The following is a 22,854-nucleotide window of genomic DNA, read 5'->3' on the forward strand; positions in this document are numbered from 1 at the left end:
AAGCATCTCCAACAGACAAAGAGTAAAAAATGTGCTAGTTTTTCCGCCCCCCCCCCCCACTTATGGTAACAGTGCTACTGTGCTTTGTAAAGGAAAATAATTTCTTGCAGTGCAAAGTTTTACAAAGCTTTTTACGCTACATAAGTATTAACCTAGTTTTACAGTATTATTCCTGTAAAGTTTTCATCAGTCCTTCAGACCACTTAATTCCCAGAATGAAACCCAACTTCCCCATGCTCCTTGTAGAAACATTATGTAAATAATTAACTGCCATCAGTGGCTTATGTGCTATGAATATTGGCTTTGGGTTTTTATTCATAATGCTGTAAAACATCTTGTTTAAATTCCCTTCTTCAAAGAATTTCTTTTAAAAATACTAAGACTGAAAAAAGGGGCAGAATCAGCCAAAGGGAAGTCAGTCTTGGCTCTAGAGGATATCTGACATTCCCATCTTTCCTTTTACAAAGGGGAAAGTACTAACTTTTTCTAAATTACAGGTGTGAAAAGTAAGTTTGCATGTGTGCAACATATGAATTATACATCTGAAAACCTTTTGATTCCAAGAGATAACCTAGGGAACCAGACAACAACAGAAAATATAGAGATAATTATTAAAACTGAAAATCTTTAGCATTAGTCTGGCATCATTGCAGAATAATTCAGTATTTACCAATGCTAAATATTGGTATGGTAAGTGTTGTCAATTCCAGAGCTACAGTGGGTCAATAGTATGTGTGACAACTCATCAGATCACAACTCCTGAAGCATGTTATTAAAGTAAAAACATCAGTGCTTCATTTCCTATAAACAAAAGTACTTCTAAAACAAAACTTTTCAGTTCAATAGGAAAAGGGAGTGAAATTTCTATTAAGACTCCATTAAATTCCATTACAAAGACTAAGGTAAATTTTACATGCCTAAAATTTTTTATATAGGCTTTGTTTGAGCACGTCAGAATATTACTGACAAAAGCATCATTGAATGAAAATCAAAGATTCTGAAAAGTCTTTTCAGGAAAATAATTTCTATTATCCAACCAGTTCTAATTTTACCATATTTCTGGCAAATGTAGCAAAATGTAATTTAAAAGCAATTTAGTTTTAAAGAATGTAAAAGGAATGAAGTGTGTATAAGCAAGCTACCAAAAGCTCTCCAGATTAGCAGCGTCCAAATGTCTTACCTAGTCAAAACTAACTAATTAAAACAAATAATTGGTCACCTAAATAAGTGCATTTATCCTATCTTAATAACATTCAGGTGGTTTGCTATCACAGCTCTGAGCCCCCCTTTAGGAGCTTTAAAAATCAGTAGCAGTATTTTTAGTTTGGGCATTTCATTTTACATCAGTTCTTGTGCTCCATCCTGTATCTTCTTTCCATAACGATTAGATAATGTATTCATGAGTTAAAATGACCTTCTATTCATTTATACTGTAGTGTTAAACTATCCAGTTCCTGTATACTTCAGTAATCAAGGGCTTCCTTAATGGCTGCAAAAATTATTTGGATAGTCTTTGGTAAATATGACTCTAACCAGTGCTTAACAAAGTATGTGCACCCTGAGTTAGTGTCATAATTTGCCTGTTTCTGGGTTTGATTTTTATCTGTAACTCTAATCTACTGATGCAACATAAAATTATAAGAAGCTACTTCTTCGCCTACCTTTGAGTCTTCACCTAGAACTTCTTTTCTCCTAGGAGCTTGTTTCCAAGAAGCCACTCCCATCTCCCTGATATCACATTTACTTGCATGACACATGGACCTTACTCCTAAAAATGAGCCATCCAAAATCTGTGTATGTATTTTAACTGAGGAAGCTTAATTTTATGGTAAAATGAAGGCAGGGGAAGGGTGGAATGGCTGCCAAGGGCTGTGTACCCTTCATGGCTGCATGCAGGAGAGGTGACATCTACTTCCAGTGTTGTCACAATTGAAGCTAAATATTTAACCTGATTTCAGCCACTGCTGAATTGGTAGTAGCTTTTGGCTGAGTAGTCAAGTGCATGCACAGCCAAAGGCTGCTGACAGTGTTGAACCTTTAGCTTTGGAGCTGCAAAGAGAGGGTAAGTGACAGTAGATAGGCTCTACCCTCCTTGTACATGGCCAGGGTTATTCAGCCTTCCTTGTGCCTTCCTGAAACAAAGTGTATGTCTTGTTTGGGGGCATGTGGTATGCAATAAAATGCAGTATCTGGAGAGGAATTAACACACTTCATCTGCCATAATGAGTAACCAGAGCTTCAGCAACTGTACTTACTAACTTCTAACACCTGTCCTTTCACTCAGCCTATTGGTGTAAAATTAACAAGAACTTAATAATCAATAAAAAAAGAACAACTGGTGATTTTGAGTCAAATCGAAGTGTGAGCTTACGTGGAAAGAAAAAGAACCCTGGCTTACTAGAAACAGTACCCTGAACGTAGAAAGAGAGGATTTTGAGACTGGTTTTAAAACCAGTGACAACAGTTTGAAACAATGAGTTGAAGCCTGAATTAGACTGACTAGTTCTCAGTAATTCCAAAGTGAGAATTCCAGGGAATCTCTGTTAAGTATCTATGATCTAAGTGACATCCCTCACTTAAACAGCAAAGTGAGAAGATTTTATGAGAAACATTTACAGCTTTTTTCACAACCCCCATGGAAGTCACAAGGCTCATACTGAAAACAAAAAAATTAATTGACTAAGTATTTAAAGAACTCTCCTGTGAGATGAGCAAGGTTCCTGGTTTTCTCTGATTGAAAAAAAAAAAAATCCCCAATTTTTGGTTTTAAAAAACTAACCCCAAATCCACATTTTTCCATGATTAAAATAAAACACCACTAAGATATAGTTATATACATAGTGGTGTTTCATTGTAATCATGGAAAAACGTGGATTTGGGGTTAGTTTTTTTTTTTTTTTTTTTTTAAAACCAAAATTTTTGGTGGTGGTTTTTAAATCAGAAAACCAAGATTCCTGGTGATGTGTATTGGGGGCGGGAAGGGGAAGAAGGTGAGAGAGAGGGAGAGGCAGATTAGATTTACAGCAGTAACATAATTGGGCTCCGTGGGTGCAGAAGTTGGGGAGACAGAATGTTGTCTATCTCTCTAGGAACTGCACAGCACTTTTCAGTTGGGTCCCACTGAAGTCAGTGTGAGTTTTGCCGTTAACGTCAGTGAAGCTGGTATGTCACCAAAAGTATCTGAATGATTCACAGGGGTTTTCTCACCTCCCTTGTCCTAAAATAGAAAAGGGTTATTGTGATTCTTTCTTTTAACAGCTGAAGAAAAACCAGATTGTAGGGAGAGGTTCTGTTTTTGGATCAGGTTTAATCATGGCTGGCTGACCAGAGGCTGACTGTGATTTGCCCTAGTCAGCACCAACCAGTTGCTTGTTCCCAGAAATCTATCAGCTACATCAACTTTTTACTACCACCTTTCAACACATGAAAAGAAAATTCTGTAAACATGCCTAGCATCCAAGGCAGACAAGAATCAAGCTGGCAGCTTTGACCAGGCCTTTACCATTCAAAAGCATGTTCATAATACTCTGGAATGAACAGGAGGCTGGGGAACTGGAAGTACTTTTGGTCCACTTCTGGGTTTACTGCCGAGCATGTGGAGGGCCCCCCGCATTCCTGTGGGACTCTCCATTCGCCCCAACATTGCAGCAATCATGAGCCATACCTGCTACCTCAAGGTATGTAGAGAAAACTTTTAAAGCTGTGTCTATATCCAAATTGCTGATTCTCCGAATCTTCAGATCAGATTTGGCCAAATCAAACTGGGGACAGTGATCACTGTCTCTGATTCAGGCTGAATCCGAATTGAATAGGGCCCACTTTGCACACCTCTATTGGTGGTAACTGCACAGCACAGGGACTGCGGGACCCGGCGGTGTCCCATGCAGACAGGCTCCACTGTGGGGGGGGGGGGGGGGGAAGGTAGTGAACCTGATATTTTTTCTTCCCGGAGCCTGCCTGCCTGCCTAAGCTGTGGCAGCCTGGCGCTTCCCTGTGTGGATGCGGTGGGTGGGGAGAGCAGTGTTTCCCTCCATGGCTGCAGCGTCCCCCAGGACTGCCCAGCATGGGTGCCAGTGGGCAGGTGTTACCTGGGCCCCCCCGTGCAGCTCAGGGACCGCTCAGCCTGCTGGCAGCTTGCCTTCCTTCCCCCCCCCCCCCACCGCTGAAGAGGCATGTAAGGTTTGGGGACCCACCCTTGTGTACATGCTATGAGGGGTTAGTTTGGTTTAATTCTCCCTAAATTGAAGTAGTATCTTTAAAAACCCACCATTTCAATTTAGGGAGAACTAAACTAAATTAAACCCCTGTGCTGTATACAAGTAACCAAGAGGCTTCTAATGCATCTCATGCAAAAGGTTGAGCAAAATGGAGAAAGCTGGAATACAGGTGATATTGTTTTCTTTACAAGTGTAGCATTTTGCTTTCTTTCCTGTAATTGGCTTATCCAGATAAGTTTCTGTGAAGGGTCAGACTAATTATGCCAAATGCAGTGCCTTATTTTATTTGGATTTTCCTCCCTCAGTGAATCTTGGCTTAATATAACTCAAATCCTTATAGATTATTTGGGAATGTTAACATGCCACCCCCAATAAGAAAGATAAAGATATAGCTGGGAAACCCATCTTGTTCACCATTCTTAGTTGAAAGAACAGAAGTGAAACTATGTTCTTCTATGAAATATGCTGCTTTCAGACTTGCTTCAGAAACCTCTAAAGACCATGGACAAGAACTGAGTTTTTAAGACATCCAGGGTGCCGTAGGTCACAGAGCTATTATGATATAAACCATGAAGCATTCAAAATTGGGCCCTTTAATCTGGCCTGGGGCTGGTGTGTCTCCTTTTACTGGCATAATTCCTTTTGATATATTTTTCTAACTGATTTCTAAAGCACACTTTCCTGACTGATTAAAGAATTTCTTTTAAAAAGTGAGAGTCTATTTATATATATTTTATGAATGACATACCTGATACAATTGTCTCACTCATTTTACTATAATTATAGCTCTGTTCATTTGCCTGACCTACAGCCAGCCTTGGATGATAATACACTGTCTGACTGAATAATCAACTTCATCCCAGTCTCAAATGAAATACATCACCCTCATAAATCAGGATACTCTTTCCTTGGACAGAGGTTATAAAGAAAAGGAAAGGGGGAAAAAAAAAACAACCTGTGCAGACAAAGCATCTCCACTCGCAAAATAGAGTGGCTAGGATTCAGCCTAAGGAAGTTAGGTAGATGACTCATGATTTATATATCTCTTGCCTGTACCACATACTTGAGTAACTTTAGAAGATCACAAATATTTATGGTAGTAGATCTGCCTATGTAAAATTGTTTTACTTTTTTTCCCTTAGATTACAAAGAAATTTAGAAAGAAAATTCTGAAATTCTTTATAGTCCAAATCCTTATTAAACAGAGAGAGAAGAACTATAGTCTGTTAAGGTCTTTTTTGGAATTCAAATCATGTTTGTACCTTAGGGAAAAGACCAGAGGCTAACATAGTTTGCATGAGCTTAAGATGATTAACCTACTTTATACTGCTCTCACTATACTGCATTCAGTTAATCATTAATTTTAACCACAGTGTCTTTAGCAATTAGACAAACTATTTATCCTTCTATATTTAGAATAATTAAAACAAAGTTTATTTTTTTTTATTTTCCATATTTTTTTCCCATATGCCAAATCATAGAATTCACTTAAGTGATCTCTACACTTAGCTAGGCCCAGAACGATGAGTTACTTTTTTACCCTTTTAGTCTTCCATTAGATCTAATATCCATTTGTGTTGAACTAGCTGGTATAGAATGTTCGTTTACAACAAATGCCACAGTTCTAAATTTCACTGACAGGCATTTTCCCACTCAAAATCTGTTCTGCTTGTAGGTGTTTTCCTGAAACTTTTTCATTAACTGGTGATGAACACCCGTAAAATAAGGAAAATATCATGCAGTATTCTTCTGTCCTGAGTACAACCTACATATGCAGTATAATACCATATAGCAACTTTTGGTTCTATGGAACACCCTTGGGTATGCTATAGGTTCAGAAGTTATTTTTGGAGGTTCAATAGAGTAAATTAATAAGAAATCATTCCATGTGTTGAACTGTCAGACTGTATTCCATCTCACACTGACTTAGTGCAGGGACTTGAGAAGAGTTTGCAGGTTCGAACCATGAGCTTTCTATAGAGATGTAGCTTATAGCTGCAAGAAAATTAGATATAACTATCAGTTATGCCTCTTATATTTTAGGCAAGTGAAAGTAGGTTTTCAGCTTTTCAGGATATGTTGGAGTGTTTTACTGTGGAGCTTTTGAGAATAGTTTCTCCAAGGAGGGAAGAAACTGTCAGGGCCAGCTCTGCTGCACATCTAAGATTTGCAATTCAGAAAAGAATCTGACAAAGGGAACAGGAAAAATATGGAAGACTAATAGCCATTTATGGCCCTGAGCAATTCTTGTCTCCTTTGAAACTTTAAATTCAGTAATTCTATTTTGTTTTTCAATTTTAAAAATAAACCAGTTAATCATTCAAAAGGAAAGGATTGAATGTTGCTTTCTTATAGAAAATGTAGATGCATTTTCATAAATAATTGGCACATAGAGATGTGGTCACTTGAATATATTGCTCCCTCATGTCATTTTGTGCAGAAACTTAAGATAATTTCTCCCACAGTCAATAGTCCTCTGCTAGGCAGACATACATTCAAAGACTACAAGAAAATATAGTGTAGAAAATAGCACAATTTCTTAATTCATTTTGTAGAAATCTAGAAAAAGCATTTTCCTAATAGGTGCTGATTAAGGAATGATATGACCATGGCAGTCTATGTAATTCTTTCTGTGAAAAGGACCTGCAACATAGGGAGAGAGTCAGATTGTGTGTAAGTCCTTTATTGCTGATAAATAGATAGGAATATATATAATGATAGACATGACCTATATGTTATGGGGTTGGAGGGCCTGGCTAACCACTCTTTTTCTGGGGAGGGTGGGAGAGAGGAGGCATCTATAAATGCTAAAGAAGAGGGCCTCATTTCAACCAGGAACATAACCTACTTAATAATCAAAATATGCCTTTAGCATGGTGATCAATGCAGATTTGCTTAAGAAGGTATTTAAACATTTTATTAAAGTGGCACGGCATTGTCCTGGACACTTGCTCAAATTCTGGAGAAGAAAAAAATCAATGTTAGTATTTGTTAAACTAGCTTTTTTCAAATTCAAATGTGATGCTTGCCACTTCTCTCTTAGAGAGTTCATTTGGAATGTAGCCAGGATATCAATTCTTGTGTAGAAAATTGGTGATTCCTTCTTAATTTCCTTATACAACCTCTCAGGCACTTGAACTGTCTGAATGCTTTTTTTCTAATTCACACAGTCATACACAAATATATTTTTATTATTTTTAAAATACACTGTATGTAATTATATTCTTACTATATATATGAAGTTAAAATACAATCCAAACAACATTTTGCACTACTTGAGTCCATACACATGTATCTTCACAAACAAGTGTACCTCCCATTAAATAATCTTGATGACATAGGTGACGTGTTGGGAGGCCACGGGGGGGGAGGGGGGGAGGAGGTGGGCACAGCACATGCCTCCCCTGAAATTGGCCCTTGCTGGCCATTGCCCCCTTGAGAAGTGCCAGTGGCATTTCCAGTTTTTCCAGCAGCACTTCTGGTTTGCTGGTCAGCGATCAGCCATGGGGGGACCCCTCCCCCTGGTTGGCCATTGTCCACTGGGGAATGCTCCCCTCGACTGGCGATCAGCTGCTGGTGCCCCCCCAGAGCTAGGAGGCATCAGTTGCCCATGCTTGATGATCAGGGCCCTGTGGAATGAGGGGAGAGTAGTAGATCTGATGTACCTAGATTTTATCAAGGCTTTTGATACTGTGTCCCATGACATTCTTATTAGTAAATTTAAGAAAATACAGCTTAGATGGAAGTACTCTAATATGGGTATGTAAATGGTTGGATCATGCTGCTCAGAGTGGTCATCAATGGCTCTGTCTAATTAGGAAGAGTTATCAAATAGGGTTCTCCAGGAGTCTGTCCTGGATCTGGTACTGTTTAATATCTTCATTAATGACTGGAGCATAGGACTGAGTACACATGAGCAAATGTGCAGATAATACCTAGTTGGGTGGAATTTCCTTGTCTTTAGAAGCCGGGTATAGGATTCAGAAATACCTTATTAAATTGGAGAAATGGTCCAAAAGCAATCCAATGAAATTCATTAACGACAAGTGTGAAGTCATGCACTTAAAATGTTGTGATCACATATACAAATACAGACTGGGGAATGACTGGTTGTTTACACCTGTGCAGAAAGAAGACCTGGTGTTACAGTAGACCATAAGATGAATATGAATTAACAGTGCATTCATGTTGCAAAAAGGTCATTAGCATGCTAGGCTGTATTAATAGGAACATGACTTGCAAATGAAAGAGAAATTATTTTTCCACTCTGTTGATATTGGTTAGCCCTCACTTGGAGTTCTATGATGCGTTTTGGGCCCTACACTTCAAGAAAGTAGTTGACAGAGGGGAAAGTGACAAAAAATGTTAGAAGTCTATGGGGAATATGGTTCAAAGTAAATGCTGAAAGAACTAGGATTATTTGATAGGAGAAGACAAAACTGAGACGGAATTTGATAACATTCTCCAAATACCAAAGGTGGTTGTGAAAAAAAGATGGAGATAGACATGGGGACAATACCAGGACCATGGTCTTAAACTGTAGCGGGAAAATTTAGATTCAATATTAGAATGACCTTTCTCACTATGAGGATCATTTAGCATTGGAACAGTGAGGTTGAGAAACTCCAGTCTTGGAAATTCTTAAGAGCAAGTTAGACACTTGAGTGGAATAGTTTAGTCAGGGAAGATCCTGTGTTAGGCTGGGTGTTGACCTTTAAGGTCTCTTCCAGCCTTACTTTTCTATGATTCTGTGATCAATAAACTCTGACAGGTCTCCTCTCTAAAGTTAGTGGGCATCCTGATATTTTAGATAGAAAATAATATTCTGATGCACTCAAACTCTTACATGAATGTAATTATTTTCATGTTTCTTCTATTTCTACAAAGTATATTGGGCTAGCTATTTTTAGCTGTGGGGTCAAGTTTTGCATGCCCACTTGCATACCTGATGATCTCTTTTAGAAGTGGGTGAGCATTTACCTGTACAAATACAACAAACATTTGCTCATGCTCAGTTAGAGCACAGGTGCCAAGGGGCTGTGTATAAAACCAGGCAAGTGAGTTGCATTTACATTTTAATTAATTTGGTTTTAATCAAACACAGACACAGCTATCACCAAGCAAACCAAACCCAGTTTTTTTTAAAATATATTTATGCTATAAAGGACAATTCATAGAAGAGGTAAAATATTGTACCTCTGAAGGGTTTCTTGTACGCTGACAATTATTATCACAGCTCATGTGCAGTTTGGTGAATGTGAGTAATGAATTTTTTACAAATAAAAGGAAGGTTAGTGTATAAAAACCATAGTATATGAGAGAACAACAAAGATGTATTCGTTTTGGTCTTTCAGGGTAATGTACTGTAAATTACATACCTTAGTTGCTGATAACATTTTAGAAATGACTTCTGAAGATAGAGGACATAGTACCACTCAAAAAAAATCAAATGAAGTGATTTCAGTGCCTTGGGAACAACTAGTAGAGCCTTAGGTCTTTAGTAGGTATGTATAAAGAACAAATCTTACCTGGATGAAGCGATGAAAAGAATCAACTGACTAGACAAAATATACAACATGTGTGTGAGCATTTGTATGTATGTGTGTCTATATAGACATAAACACATTTAATATGTTGCATCTTATTAAATGGAGCGCATCTTGGAACATTCTAGTTGTTGTCAGTGATACAACATGGAGTCGAGGGAAAAAGAATCAATTCACAATTTATTATTAACCCTTTGATAGGGTGTAAATGATTCTCAAGTCTGCTGTTTGGCTAGCCATGCTTTAAATGCACACTCAACAAAAGAATATAGCTGTTAAAGGAACCAGAGGCCTATAAACTACCTATTGGACAACAGACTGCTGTATCTGGCATGGTTTGTTTCCAGATCTGCTGTGTTTACATCACCACGAGACACCAGAGACAAATCTTTGTGATTAACCTGGTGATAGGAGAAAATAAAAATAGCAGAATATTTGTGATACCTCGGACTAATCTGCATTCACACAATTGCAACCAACTGCCTAATATAATGCCATTATGTGATTGTGGAGTGGCTCTAGTATAACTACTTAAATGACTTAGCTCTGGAGGGAGAGGTGAAGTGAACAACATCTCCTCAAGTGGAACACATTAATTAGATACATTTTAAAGTATGTGCCCCCTTTTTTTCAAATCTAGCTCTAGGGGATACAGGCTTCCATTCTGTATTGTTTCTTCAGCGTTTCCCAAAGCACTATGTTTCAGAAATGTCCGCCTTGGAACATTTTGTTTAAATATCCTCTCTCTTTAAAAATAAAAATGGAGCATTTGCTGTGGCAACTTTTAAGGATTTCAAGTTATCACTACAGAAACAAGTATCTTAAAATGTATATAGGAACTTGGAAAATAGTTTTTCCCCACACAGTGTATTTCACATGATTCATTGAGAGAACAGTCATGTAAATCAACTGTGTGCTGCATTGAATAGATTTAAAGCTACCAGGCATTTCCAAATAGAAAACAATATTTCCATTGTGAAATATCCTTTGTTTTTCACTAGCAAAGAGCTACATGAATATAGAATGTATATCATATATTATACAAGTAAGCAACAGCAAGTGGGAAAGTCATCAAAAGACCGTTACTACCAAAGGAATTGTGAGGTACTCATTTCAGTTACTTGAATAGACCAGAATGACCTCCTTCAATGATGTGGTAAATCCTTTACTATTTTACCTCACTACACTTGTATTTTTATAGTATCAAATACAATCTAGAAAAATCGTATTTTTTTTACTTTCTTAATTCTGACAACAACTATAATTCATTATTTTACAAAGAAAGTGATTTTTGTTGGGGGGTAGAAAAAGCACCCCAAAACTCATTTTAAGATATTTAATAATACAGTAAATACAACAAAGGATCCTTTTTAGTATCAGAAGAAGAAAATGTCCTGGTATATTTTTAAAAAGAGAATTTCTGCAAAGATACTTGGGAATAGTTGCACCACTTCTATGACAATTCAAACTTAAGATGATCCCCCCACCCATGTCCTCATTCCATGTCTAGAACGATAATATTCTAACCATGGAAAATTTAGAAATTTGTTATAATATTCCATGTATAAAATCTAATTTTGGAGGATTGTCTTAAATCCTCCACCACTACTGCAGCAGGGCAAGCAGCAACAGGGAGCAGGCAACAGGAAGCCGGAGGGGGGTGTTGCAACCAGCGAGGGAGTTAAGTGACCTGATTTCTGCCCCTTGCTACCAGTTCCCACCCCCACCACTTGCCCTTCCTTTTGCCTGCCTCACCCTGGTGCCTGCACACCCTGTGCCTGGCCCTCATGGTACCTTTATCCCTTGGCACCTGTCTCCTCTGCCACCTGCCTTCTGATATCTACATCCCCTGACATCTGCCGCTCCCTTCAATGCCTGCACACCCTGGCACCTGTTTTCCTCTTGCATGTCTGCCCCCTGGTACCAGCCACCTGCCCCCAGCTCCCTGCCTGCCCCCCATGCCATCACCTCTCCCTGCTGCCCATCCCCCCTGCCACCTAATTCCCTCACAACTGCTTACCTTCCTGTTGCAGCTCCAGCTCAGGGCCCAGAGTATGGGCCACATACTGCTTCTAGCCCCTTTCTGATCTTGCAGCAGTGGTTGTGGTGGTGGCAGCTTCAGTCCTGGCCCCAGTGCTGGTGCCAGAGCTGCTGCTGCCACTGTGTGGCTGGGTGGGGGCCAGAGTTACATGTGCCCTATACGCTGGGCCCTGGGCTGGGCTGGACTGGGACCCAGTCAGAGCCGAAGCTGTTACGTGAAGGTGGCTGTGATGGGGGGGCGGGGGGAGAGCCAGAGGTAGAGGGAGGAGATGAATGACAGGGAGGCTGTGGCTATGGCTCCAACCACAGGCTCAGGGCCGGAGCTGGAGCTGGAGCCACTGTCCCTGCCACACCGCCTCCCCCACTTGTACTCAAATCTAAGATGATGGCCTTTTTTATCCCTGTGTTGAACAAGGGGGTGGAGGGAACTTGTTTTGGATTCAAGTAAATATGGTAGTCAGTTTGATAATACAAAGAGACGGCAGGGGAGCATCACTGGAGAAAAATGAACAACTTACAGCTATGTATTTTATTGCAGATGGTGATATTTATAGTGTTTGAACCTCTGGGAATTACAATTTGGATCAGATCCCCTATTATGCAAAGCACTAAATCACTGATTCTCAACAAGGGATGTAGCACCCTGGGGTGCCACCAGATCCTATGAAGGGTGACAAAAATTGTGAGGCGATAAGTAGCTAAATGCAAGCTCAGGATTGTCCCTGCCTGCACAATCCCCCACCCTCACTGTCTAGCATTCTGCAAAGAGGTGAGCACAGCAATATACAAGTTAGTTTTTGGAATCTGAGTGCCACTCAATTCACAAAATTTTATGGAGGTGTATATAGAGCCTAGTGAGGGGTATCTCAAGTTCAAAAAGGCTGAGAACCACTGAACTGAACACACATGTAATGTCCAAAGAGCTTGCAGCATAATTTAAGTCTAAACAGGATAGATATGTTTAGCAAACAACAGAATGGAGACACAGGAGGATAACTGAGAATAGCTGTGGTAAGGTCATGCAATTCCTTAGGTTAATAAGTGCATGACTTGGTGATTCATATTTCATTTATTTTTTTCTCCTGTGCTTTTGCCTATTTTTATTTTAATAATTTCTAACAATGTCCAGTTTTAACCTTCTCTGTTCCCAGGGTTTTTTCAGTTTGCCTTCACCTATTTTTTCACTTCTTTCTTTTATTATATAATCTTTGGCCTTTCCCTCTTTCCTCTTTTTCATTTTAAAATGACAGCTTGTGCTAGTTTCCAGACATTGTCCCCACCTTTCATTGCTTGATAGAGTGCAGTGTGCTCTGGCAACACTCTCTCTAGCTCCTCACCCATGCCCTTATACCAGGAGTTGAGGCAGCCTAGGCCACCAATCCCAGCTGTACATAACTGAGGGATTCTCTATCAAGAAATTTCCCAACTGAATTTGACTGTACTTTCTTTGCGCTGGTCAGGGTTGAATCCCAGGCTTTTAACCTTTTCCTACATCCAGTAGTTCTAAATGTGTTATTTTGTCTATCTCTGCATACTTTATTCTATCTTTAAAAGGAGCAATTGATTTTTGCAATCTTTACAACCATGTGTCCAAAAAGAGTGAACTGTATGTTGGAATACCCACAAGATGAAGTTTTGGGAAAAGCTGTTCTTAAGCTACTGAGGTTGACATGAGACTGAGCCATAATTTTACTTCTATAAGAAGTAAGAGCAGGAGTGTAATTGGGGAAAGGGTGGGGAGAAAGGCAGTGAGCAGGGCAGCAGCCCCCACAACTGACTTAGAGGGGGTACCACTATGGCCACCTTCCCCCAGGAGTCTGTCACAGCAGGTGCAGCCTGGCCATAGAAGCTGGGCAGGTACAGCCCCCATGCCCCTGCCTCAATATAATTCCCTCCCCCCATCTCTGTCCTGGGTGTTGAAAGCTTTCTATGTCTCTGGGTAACAGGCATTGAGCCTGTGAGAAGAAACAGACATTTTAAACTTCCATTTCTACCATTTTTTATCATTTTAAAGTAAAATGAATAAAACCTATTTATTAGAGCTGTCAATCACAGTTAATGTGCACAATTAATTTGTTAATTGGTTCTCAAGTTAATATTTTTAATGTGTTAATCACACGTGCTTTGGAGCTTGGACCCAAGCTGTGCTCTGCCGCCTCCAGGCAGCCCAGGGAGGTAGCGGTGGCAGCACAGAGGACTGTAGGGCAGCCTGGGCATGGGCTTCAGGTGGCTGCAGTTGGGGGTAAGCACAGACACAGATACACACGAGCACTCGCAGTCTGCATGCCAAGTGTAGAGCAGTACCATGCTGGTAAGTCTATGGAGGGTGAGGGGCTGGGGGAGAAGGAAGGGGTGGAGAGGGCAGATCAAGGCCCCCATGGTGAGGGAGGGAGTGGGAAAGGGGCATACACTGAATGGGCCCTGGGTTGGGATGGGTCATAGGACGGAGCTGCGAGAGGCTCATCCACAGGTGGGGGTGGAGGAAGAGTACGTGGCTCCCTGCCGCTGTGCACATGCTCTGAACTTGTGTGCAGGGTGAAGACGGGCTGCCCGCTTCAGGCTGGGGCTCTCCAACCTGCTGCCTTTGTCTCGGGAGCCACATGCTGGTTGAATTGCGTGTCTCCTGCCACCTCATTGGCAGGAGGCACAACATAGCATTGCATGGCCATCTCCACCCCATACACAAATCTGGGGGGAATATGTTCCCCTTTGCCTCCCCTGGAGATGTGTGCAGTGGTGGGGAGTTGCCCCTGCCCAGATGAGCCACCCACAGCTCCATCCCACAATCCATCCCAGTCCTGGGTCCCATTCACCCCAGCCCCTGCCCCACTCCCTCTGTCAACTGGAGAGGCCTCAATCTGCACCCCACCCCTTCTCTCTCCCCCTGCCTCTTCCCCTCCACAGACTTACTGGCGTAGTGCTCTGTGTGTGTGTGTGTGTGTGTGTGTGTGTGTGCGTGCGCGTGTGTCTGTCTGTGTCTTCCTGTCACTCCCAAACCAACCCCCCCCCCACCCTGCTGCTGCCCCTCACTCCTGACACAAAGTACCCCTGCATCCTGCCAGGGTGTGCGGGGACCCCCCCTCCCCAGGCTCAAACCCCCCCACAGTCCCCACACCTTCACAAATTCCCTCCCACGCATGCACACACACACTCCACACCCACCCTCCAACCATACCAAGTACTTGCATAATTTTGAGGGTTTTTGCACATAATTTTGAGTTTTTAGCTGTGTGATTGAAATTGCAAAGAATTGTGACTAATTTTTTTATTCTGCAACTAATCACAATCACATTTTTAAATAATTCTTCAGCCCTACTATTTATTGCTTTATTTTTCTTCTTAAGCTGCTTCCTCCTCTTTAGTTGGTATGCTCACTTTGTATCCAGTATGACTACAGCACATGTAGACTCAGCTACACAAGCTAGTTTTACACTAGCTAAAACTGATGATGACAATAGCATAGCCACTACATAGCAGAGCTCAGCAAAACCTGCCTAGCAGCTGTAGGCTGTCACCTGTACAGAGGTCCATGCTGTCTTGACTACACTTCTGTAAGGACCTGCTTTATCATGGGTGTATTTTAAAGACGCTACAGTCACAGGTTTGTCTGCAGTGCAGATGTGCTCTCAAACAGTCAAGCCCATTTTGAACAAAACAAAAAATAAGTCCTTCTCTGTTAGCAATAGATGATGTCACTGTGGCTCCTATGGCACTATATTGATGTGCCTTCAAGAGCAAGGTGGGACAAAAATATATTCTACTAGTAAAGTAGTACCTAGCTGTATAAAACTCTACAGTTGTATATTAGAAATGCAGTTATATGCCAATAACATTTCAAGTCAGCACTACTCAACAGAATACACCAAAGACTGCTGGAACAATTACTGTGTATTAGGAAAAGATTATTTAATTGCAATGTGTGACAAAGCTGTCTGTCTTTCCCTCCCAACACATCTAGAGTGCTTAACACCAAAGTAAGTGAAACATATAATGACTTTTCCCAGCAATTATTGCTCTTTTACGATGTTGTTAAATTTATGTATCTGCTGTTGCTGCTGCACTTAAGTTGGTGAATACTGAACATGCCTGTGAGCTTTAAAGCGTTCAGCAGCACAGTGTGGAGGTCTGGCAAAGCTGTAATATCCCAAGTATATGCTGAAGCTAGTTAGTAACATTAAGATAAACCTGCATCAGCAAAAAGAATGGACTTTTTTTAACTTAACTAATTGGGATGGCTGGCCAAGCTTGCAATCACCTTTCTTTTAATTCTCTAGAGATGCAAGAAGAAAATGTGGAGTAAGGAGATAAAAAAAACAAAAACAAAACCCAAGCCTGAGAACAAAGGGTCAATAACACTCCTCTCATCCTCCCCATTCACTAGTAATATGCTTATGTTCTCCTGAGACTAAAGTCAATAACTTCTAGGAACTAGTGCATTTACATTTTCTCATCATGTATTTCTTCCTATATAACATGGTTTTCATCTTGCAAATGTTCTAGGTTCTCTCTCCCACCTGCACCCCCTCCCCCTACTTTTTTTTTACCACATGTACTGTACTCCTTAACCCTTGGCATCTTTAAAACTGCTAGTAAAAGCATTTGTAACTCACTGGCAATTACATGTTTACAAGTCTACATTTTCTGTTTTTAGTGTATTGAGGATGTGAGGTTTATAACTCTAAGCCCAGAGCCTTGGCTGATTAGCTAAAGCTCATGCTTCTCATTCCAGATTCAATTCCTGTTGAAAAGATCATGAGGGGGAAGAGGAAAATAATGAAAAAAGAAAAGCAAAATAAAGTACAAGAAATACTAACAGTAAACTTATTAGATAACATGCTGTGTCCTCTAGGAAGATCTGGACAGATATAACCCAAAGCTCTTTACCACTCTACAACTATAAAGATGAAGACATTAACAAAAAATATGAATGCCACTCATAAATAAACAGTATTTAACAATCCAAAAACCCTTACTTTTTTCCCTTTTTGTTTTTGTTTTTCCTGTACAACTTGGATTATTCCATAAATTTACCCTCTCCAGATAGTAGCAATGTAAGAAATGTTTCTGCTTCCTTAGGGTCAGAGGGAGTGGTTTTTTTTGTTTTTTTTTGTTTTTTTGTTTTTTTTCCTACACTTTAATACCCAGGATGGAAGGATACCTCCTCTGCTTGTGTCTGGCTTATAGTTTTGCTGGTTTTTAAACAAGCTGCTTTTCAGCCATCTTATGGAGAAGATCAGGAAAAAGCATTATACAAATGCCAGTCTGACCCTATGTCAACTTTCTGAGTTCTCTGGTATGTCTGGGCACTCTCTTCTTAGTGATAAGTCATAGGAACTTAACTATGAAGGCCCTAGGTTTTCCTCCCAAGCCAGGCTTTTTACTGGCTCTTTTAGTAGTTGATCCAGAGAAAGCCTTCTCTTCCCCATCCTGTACCAATATAATATAACATAGAAGACTTGACACTCACTATTTAAGACTGAAATGGTATAGAGAACTAGGTGTACAGATAACAGAATCCCAGTGGAAATCAGAAGGTCACAATGCTCGAACTTCAACAACAGATCTAGGCTTCATTTTACACAACAAAGAACATTCTTCATCTACATTGGGCTCTCTCTAAACTTAAAACAATTAAATATACTGGCCATAGAAGCATGTTGGAGATGTGATGGATTGCAGGCAACATTTGGTTGTGTTTTGGTCATGTCCTGTTATCAATTATTTTTGGAGAGAAATTATAACTAGCGCTAACGTGGTTTTGAACACAGCACTGATACTTTTGGCAAATATGTGTGTTCTTGAGTGTATCCCTATGGAGTTCAAACTGCATGCTTACAGCAGGCCTTACAGTAACATGCAGAATTATATTGCTGCACTGGAAAAGTAGGGCATCTTTAAATCTGGTACAATGATACAGTGCAGCTGGCAACTACGGAGAGAGTCCTGTTTAACCGGCTTAGCTAAGAAATTCTTGGAATATTTTTGTAACTAAATTTTGGTCGGTTCTCTCGCACAATTCTACAGTTCTTTTTTTCTTCAATCCCTCCCTGTTCCATCCTTTTTTTCCCCTTCTTATATTGCCTATTGTTTGTATAGTTCAGTTTTGAATATAGTTGATATATATGTTTTTTTTCCTGATGTCTGTACTGTATTTTTAAGACAAATCAATTTAAAAAAAAGAAAAAGTTCAATCCCTGTGTTGGCTAAAAGGGCAGTTGTCACACTTAGTCATGCAACATTTCCTCTTATTATCTCATCTTCAAGGATCTGTCTTTTCAGAATCTCTGTGATGCATGGGAATCTGTCCACTAAGAGAGAGAGACTCAATGTAGCATATTAGAGCTGGGCCATAGCCCAGCATGCCTTTGACTCTATGACAATCCCATTTAGTTCTCTTATACATGTCTACACACAGGGTGAGAAATATTTGGGACAGCTGTTTACAGTCAGAATCTGAAAATTCCACCATAGTTTTGGGTATGTTTCCAGTTTCTAGACACTTGCCAGGCTATGTTGTTTGGGTCCAACTGTGCTAGACCCACATACTTAAAGCTTCCAGATTTTTAGAAGACTTGAGCACTGCCCTTATTCTTAGCCTATCTAGAACTGTTTCTGGTCACAGGGTTAATTTCAGTTACCCCTTTATGGAAACAAGCCTCTGGATCAGCTGCCATGAAACCAGCGCTGACATACTGTAGTTCTTAACAGCTTATGTACGTATTTTTCTAGGGCTTCACTTTGTGGGTATTCCTAGAATCATAGAAAGTTGGGGTTGGAAGGGACCTCAGGAGGTCATCTAGTCCAACATCCTGCTCAAAGCAGGACCATCTCCAACTAGATCATCCCAGCCAAAGCTTTGTCTAGCTGGGTTTTGAAAACTTCCAAGAATGGAACTTTGACAACCTCTTTGGGTACCTGTTCCAGTGTTTTACTACCCTACTAGTGAGAACATTCTTCCTAAGTTCTAAAATGAACTTTCCTTGCTGCAACTTGACACTTGCTCCTTGTTCTGTCATATGCCACCACTGAGACCAGTCTAGCTGCATCCTCTTTCAAACCCCCCTTCAGATAGTTGTAGGCTGTTGTTAAATCTCCTCTCAGTCTTCTTTTCTCAAAACCAAATAAGCCCAGTTCCATCAGTCTTTCCTCATAAGCCATGTCCCCTACAATCTAATCAATTTTGTTGCCCTCTGCTGGACTCTCTCCAATTTGTCTACATCCTTTCTGTAGTGGGGGCCCAAAACTGAACACAGCACTCCAGATGTGGCCTCACCAATGCTGAATAGAGGGGAATAATCGCTGCCCTTGACCTACTGGCAACACATCTACCAATACAGCCCAGTATGCCATTAGCCTTCTTGGCAACAAGGGCACACTGCTGGCTCATATTCAGCTTATTCTCCACTATAACCTGCAGGTCATTTTCTGCAGAGCTGCTGCCCAGCCAGTCAGCCCGCAGCCTGTACTGGTGCGTGGCATTGTTTCATCCTAAGTGCAGGACTTTGCACTTGTCCTTGTTGAACCTTATGAGATTCCTTTTCATCCAATACTATAATTTGTCTAAATCAGTCTAAATCCTAGCCCTACCCTCCAGTGTATCTATTACTCCCCCCTGGTTGGTGTCATCTGCAGACTTGCTGGGGGTGTCATCTGCAGACTTGCCATCTTCCAGGTCATCAATGAAGACACTGAACAAAACTGTCACAGTACAAACCCGTGGGATGCTCCACTTTATATCGGCTGCCAACTAGACATTGAGCCTTCAATTACTACTCTCTGAGCCGGATGCTCCAGCCAGTTTTCTATCCACCCTACCAGCCATTCATTCAGCCCAAGCTTGCCTACAAGAATGCTGTTAGAGACTGTATCAAAAGCCTTGCTAAAATCAGGGTACACCACATCCCCTGGGCTCCCCACATCCTGGTGTACCATTCACCTCTGTGGATACATGATAGTATAAGCCAATGGATGCAGATACTTAGCAAAGCTTTCCAAAATCAGCTGCTCCTTTTTACAACAGAACAGGAAATATTCAGAGCCAGGCAAAATAAAAAACAAAAAACACTGCTTCAGATTCTTCATACTTTTGACTATCCCTCCAAAACATGTTGTTTCTCTTATTCTTCCCTCTTAGCTGATTCCTTCTTTTGATCTCTCCTGCCTAAGTCTCCTTTCAGACTACTTGGGTAAAACTACTTCTGCCAGCTCAGGAACCATCCTCAGTATAGCCATTGTTCAGCCAGGGCCAAGTTATTTAGGTTAATAATGTCTGCTTGTTTTTGGCAGGCTGGAATGGGGAGAGAGGACTGATAGATACTGGGATCACTGTAAGGCTATGGCTGACTTGATATAGTTCTGGAGTTTCACAACATTAGCCAGAATTAAAAAGCCCCATACTTAGTTTAGTTTCCCAAAATTGTAGAACTAGCATAGAGGCAGGAATGCAGAGTCATTGAAGAAATTCAGCGCTGAGGCATTTTTAAAACAAATTAAGAGTTTAAGGTATTTCAGATTGAAATATAATGATATTTAAAATAAAAACAGCAACTTGATTCTGCAGTGCATTTCAATTTGTAGTTAGAGCTGGAAAGTAAATAGCTAGTGCATGTAAAATATTATCATCTTGCTCAAGTGTAATGTAGATACACAAGGTACAAGTTGGTGGCAATTCAGACCCTGTGTTTGATCAAATCTTGCTATTCTTTCTATATAAGCAGCTTTGTCTGGTGGAAAAAAACTATGTCTGGACAGCACTGGCTCAGAACATATGAAATCCAAGCTTTTACACCCCACAGGAATAGTTTTCATGATTAGGAAAGGAGAAATGCAGAACTATATACCGCAAAAATCCAGCATAGATTTTAGGCATGGGTTTATGAAATTACATTTCAAATTACTGCTTGACAGAACATATTGAACTTTGCCAAAAGAATTACTGTATACTAAGTAAAAACATTCTTTAATTATAAAATAAATAATTAATTAAAAAATAGCAAGATAAAATTATGGCTTTCCAGTTTTATTTGCACAGGTATAAAAGACTAATACAGTCAAGTAAATCTGACTAGTGCATTATTAAAGTAATGCTTACTTAACCAGCCTTATTTCCCTAATCACACTTTTATAATAATGTATTAGATTTACTAGCATCATACTACACAATAAACTAACATTAAATATAAATTGTTCAGTTTTGCAAATCTGAATCAACAACATAGCAACAAGAAATATGCACATGTGCATGCACAGTCTCAAAATGTACAGGAAAGCTAAATTGCTTTTTAGATCTGTAATAATTGTACAATATATTTCAGAAATGATGCAAATTCTCTGTAACACATTCTTAAATCATTGTATAATTGAGCAGAGGAAAGATTCTAAGAAGTGCTGATAACAATAATAATTGGCAATGGCAATAACTTAAGTCCATTGCCAGCCCAGCATAAAGTGCCATTCTCATCTCAATGCTGACTGCTCTGTCTGTAGAGCAACTCTCTGTTCACACTAATTAAACTGGATAATGCAATTCATGAGCTGTTTTTGGATCACTGCTTTTTCTTACTTTAATGGAAATCGACGAAAAATAAGAAAGAAGTAATAAGAGAGAGTACAAATTTAACCTCAGAAAAACAGTGCATGAAGACTTGACTAAAGTAGAGTACTCTGATGATCCACATAGTTTACTGGGTTAACTTAAAATACTGCAGAGAACATTATGGAATGTATATGGTAAGTCTATTGGAAATGATGATTTCTAGCTAATAACTCATAACAACAGTGTGAATAATTTATTACCTGATAATGTAGGGTCAGATCCTGTCCCCAGTGTATAGCCTAAGCAACCAGGCTTTGTATAACAGCTCTGTGGAATGGGAGAAAGAAATATTCCCCTAGATCAGCAAGTGAGAGAATTGCTCTATGACTACTATTGCAATGTAACTTGTCCCTGTGGTTGCATGATCTCATTCCACACAAGGAATTAACGCCACTGGTTTCAGCCCAGTGTCCTTGTAAATTGGACACACCATCAGGCAGATTCCTAGAATCCTGATACTCCCTGCCCCGATACAGATAGACACAACATTGGTTCTGATGAATCCCAGGGATGTATATATAGTCCAAGTTTTTTCTCCTCAAGTGTTCTTTCTCTAGCCAGCATGAACCACACTGAAAGCATAGTTATGTAGATGCGTAGATCGTCCATTTACTTTGTGGGAAACAAAACAGTGCTATGGAAGGTGAGGCAGAAGGACAATATATAGCTTTAATGATGGCATCGTTGGGCTTTCACAGGTTTGTCATGTAATAACATTTTATACCATCAAAACTGAATTTGATATTTAGGAAATAGATGATAACTACAGAGATTAGACACAGTAAATTCTGGGATGCACGTTAAGATAAAGCAACAAGATGATTCTTATTTTAGATCAGCAGTTCCCAGACTGTAGGGCGCAACCCCAAATGGGGGCACAACATCAATGGATGGGGTTGCAGTGCAGCGCTCACTCCCATGCCAGGTCCCGCCTACTGGGCTGCAGAGGCCCAGGGGAAGGGCAGCAAGGTGTGGAGCCCCAAGCCTGCAGTGGGCAGCCCACATCCTCCCCCTCCACCCCATGGGCTCTGCTTTGGCCATGCCACCTGTTGGGGAGGGGACAGGGGCAGGGAGGAAGGAAGCTGGGCTCCACACTCTGGTCTCAGCAGTTGCTGCTTCCTGCAGGCATCGGCCAGGGCTCAGGTGTTGCTGGGATGCGAGGGCAGGGACCTATGGACCCTGGCCCTAGGGCACCTGGGGAGAGGAGGGGTCTGCAGATTGGGAGTGAGGGGCACTGTCAGGGCCAGGGGACTCTGGGTCACAGTGAGGGGCACCCGGGGGTGGGGGGCTGCAAGTTGGCAGTGAGGGGTCATGCTGAGGAAGTGGGGTCATAAATGGGGCCATGCTGAGGAAAAGTTTGGGAAGCACTGTTTTAGATGTTACAGACATATCGATTCTAGGTGCCATCCGATTAATTTTTTTGTTGGGCAAGTCTCATCTTTGTGGAAGAAATCCC

General features: G+C 40.6%; 1 protein-coding gene across 6 annotated transcripts in view; it reads right to left on the reverse strand.

Moving 5' to 3' along the window:
* The window catches only part of B3GALT1 (beta-1,3-galactosyltransferase 1), a 390,202-nt gene that overhangs the window by 232,162 nt on the left and 135,186 nt on the right, over positions 1–22,854 (reverse strand). The gene's annotated exons all lie outside the window — the stretch shown is intronic.

This window comes from Crocodylus siamensis, chromosome 4 (assembly GCF_052110815.1).
Source record: "Crocodylus siamensis isolate JL-2025a chromosome 4, ASM5211081v1, whole genome shotgun sequence".
Lineage (NCBI taxonomy): Eukaryota > Metazoa > Chordata > Crocodylia > Crocodylidae > Crocodylus > Crocodylus siamensis.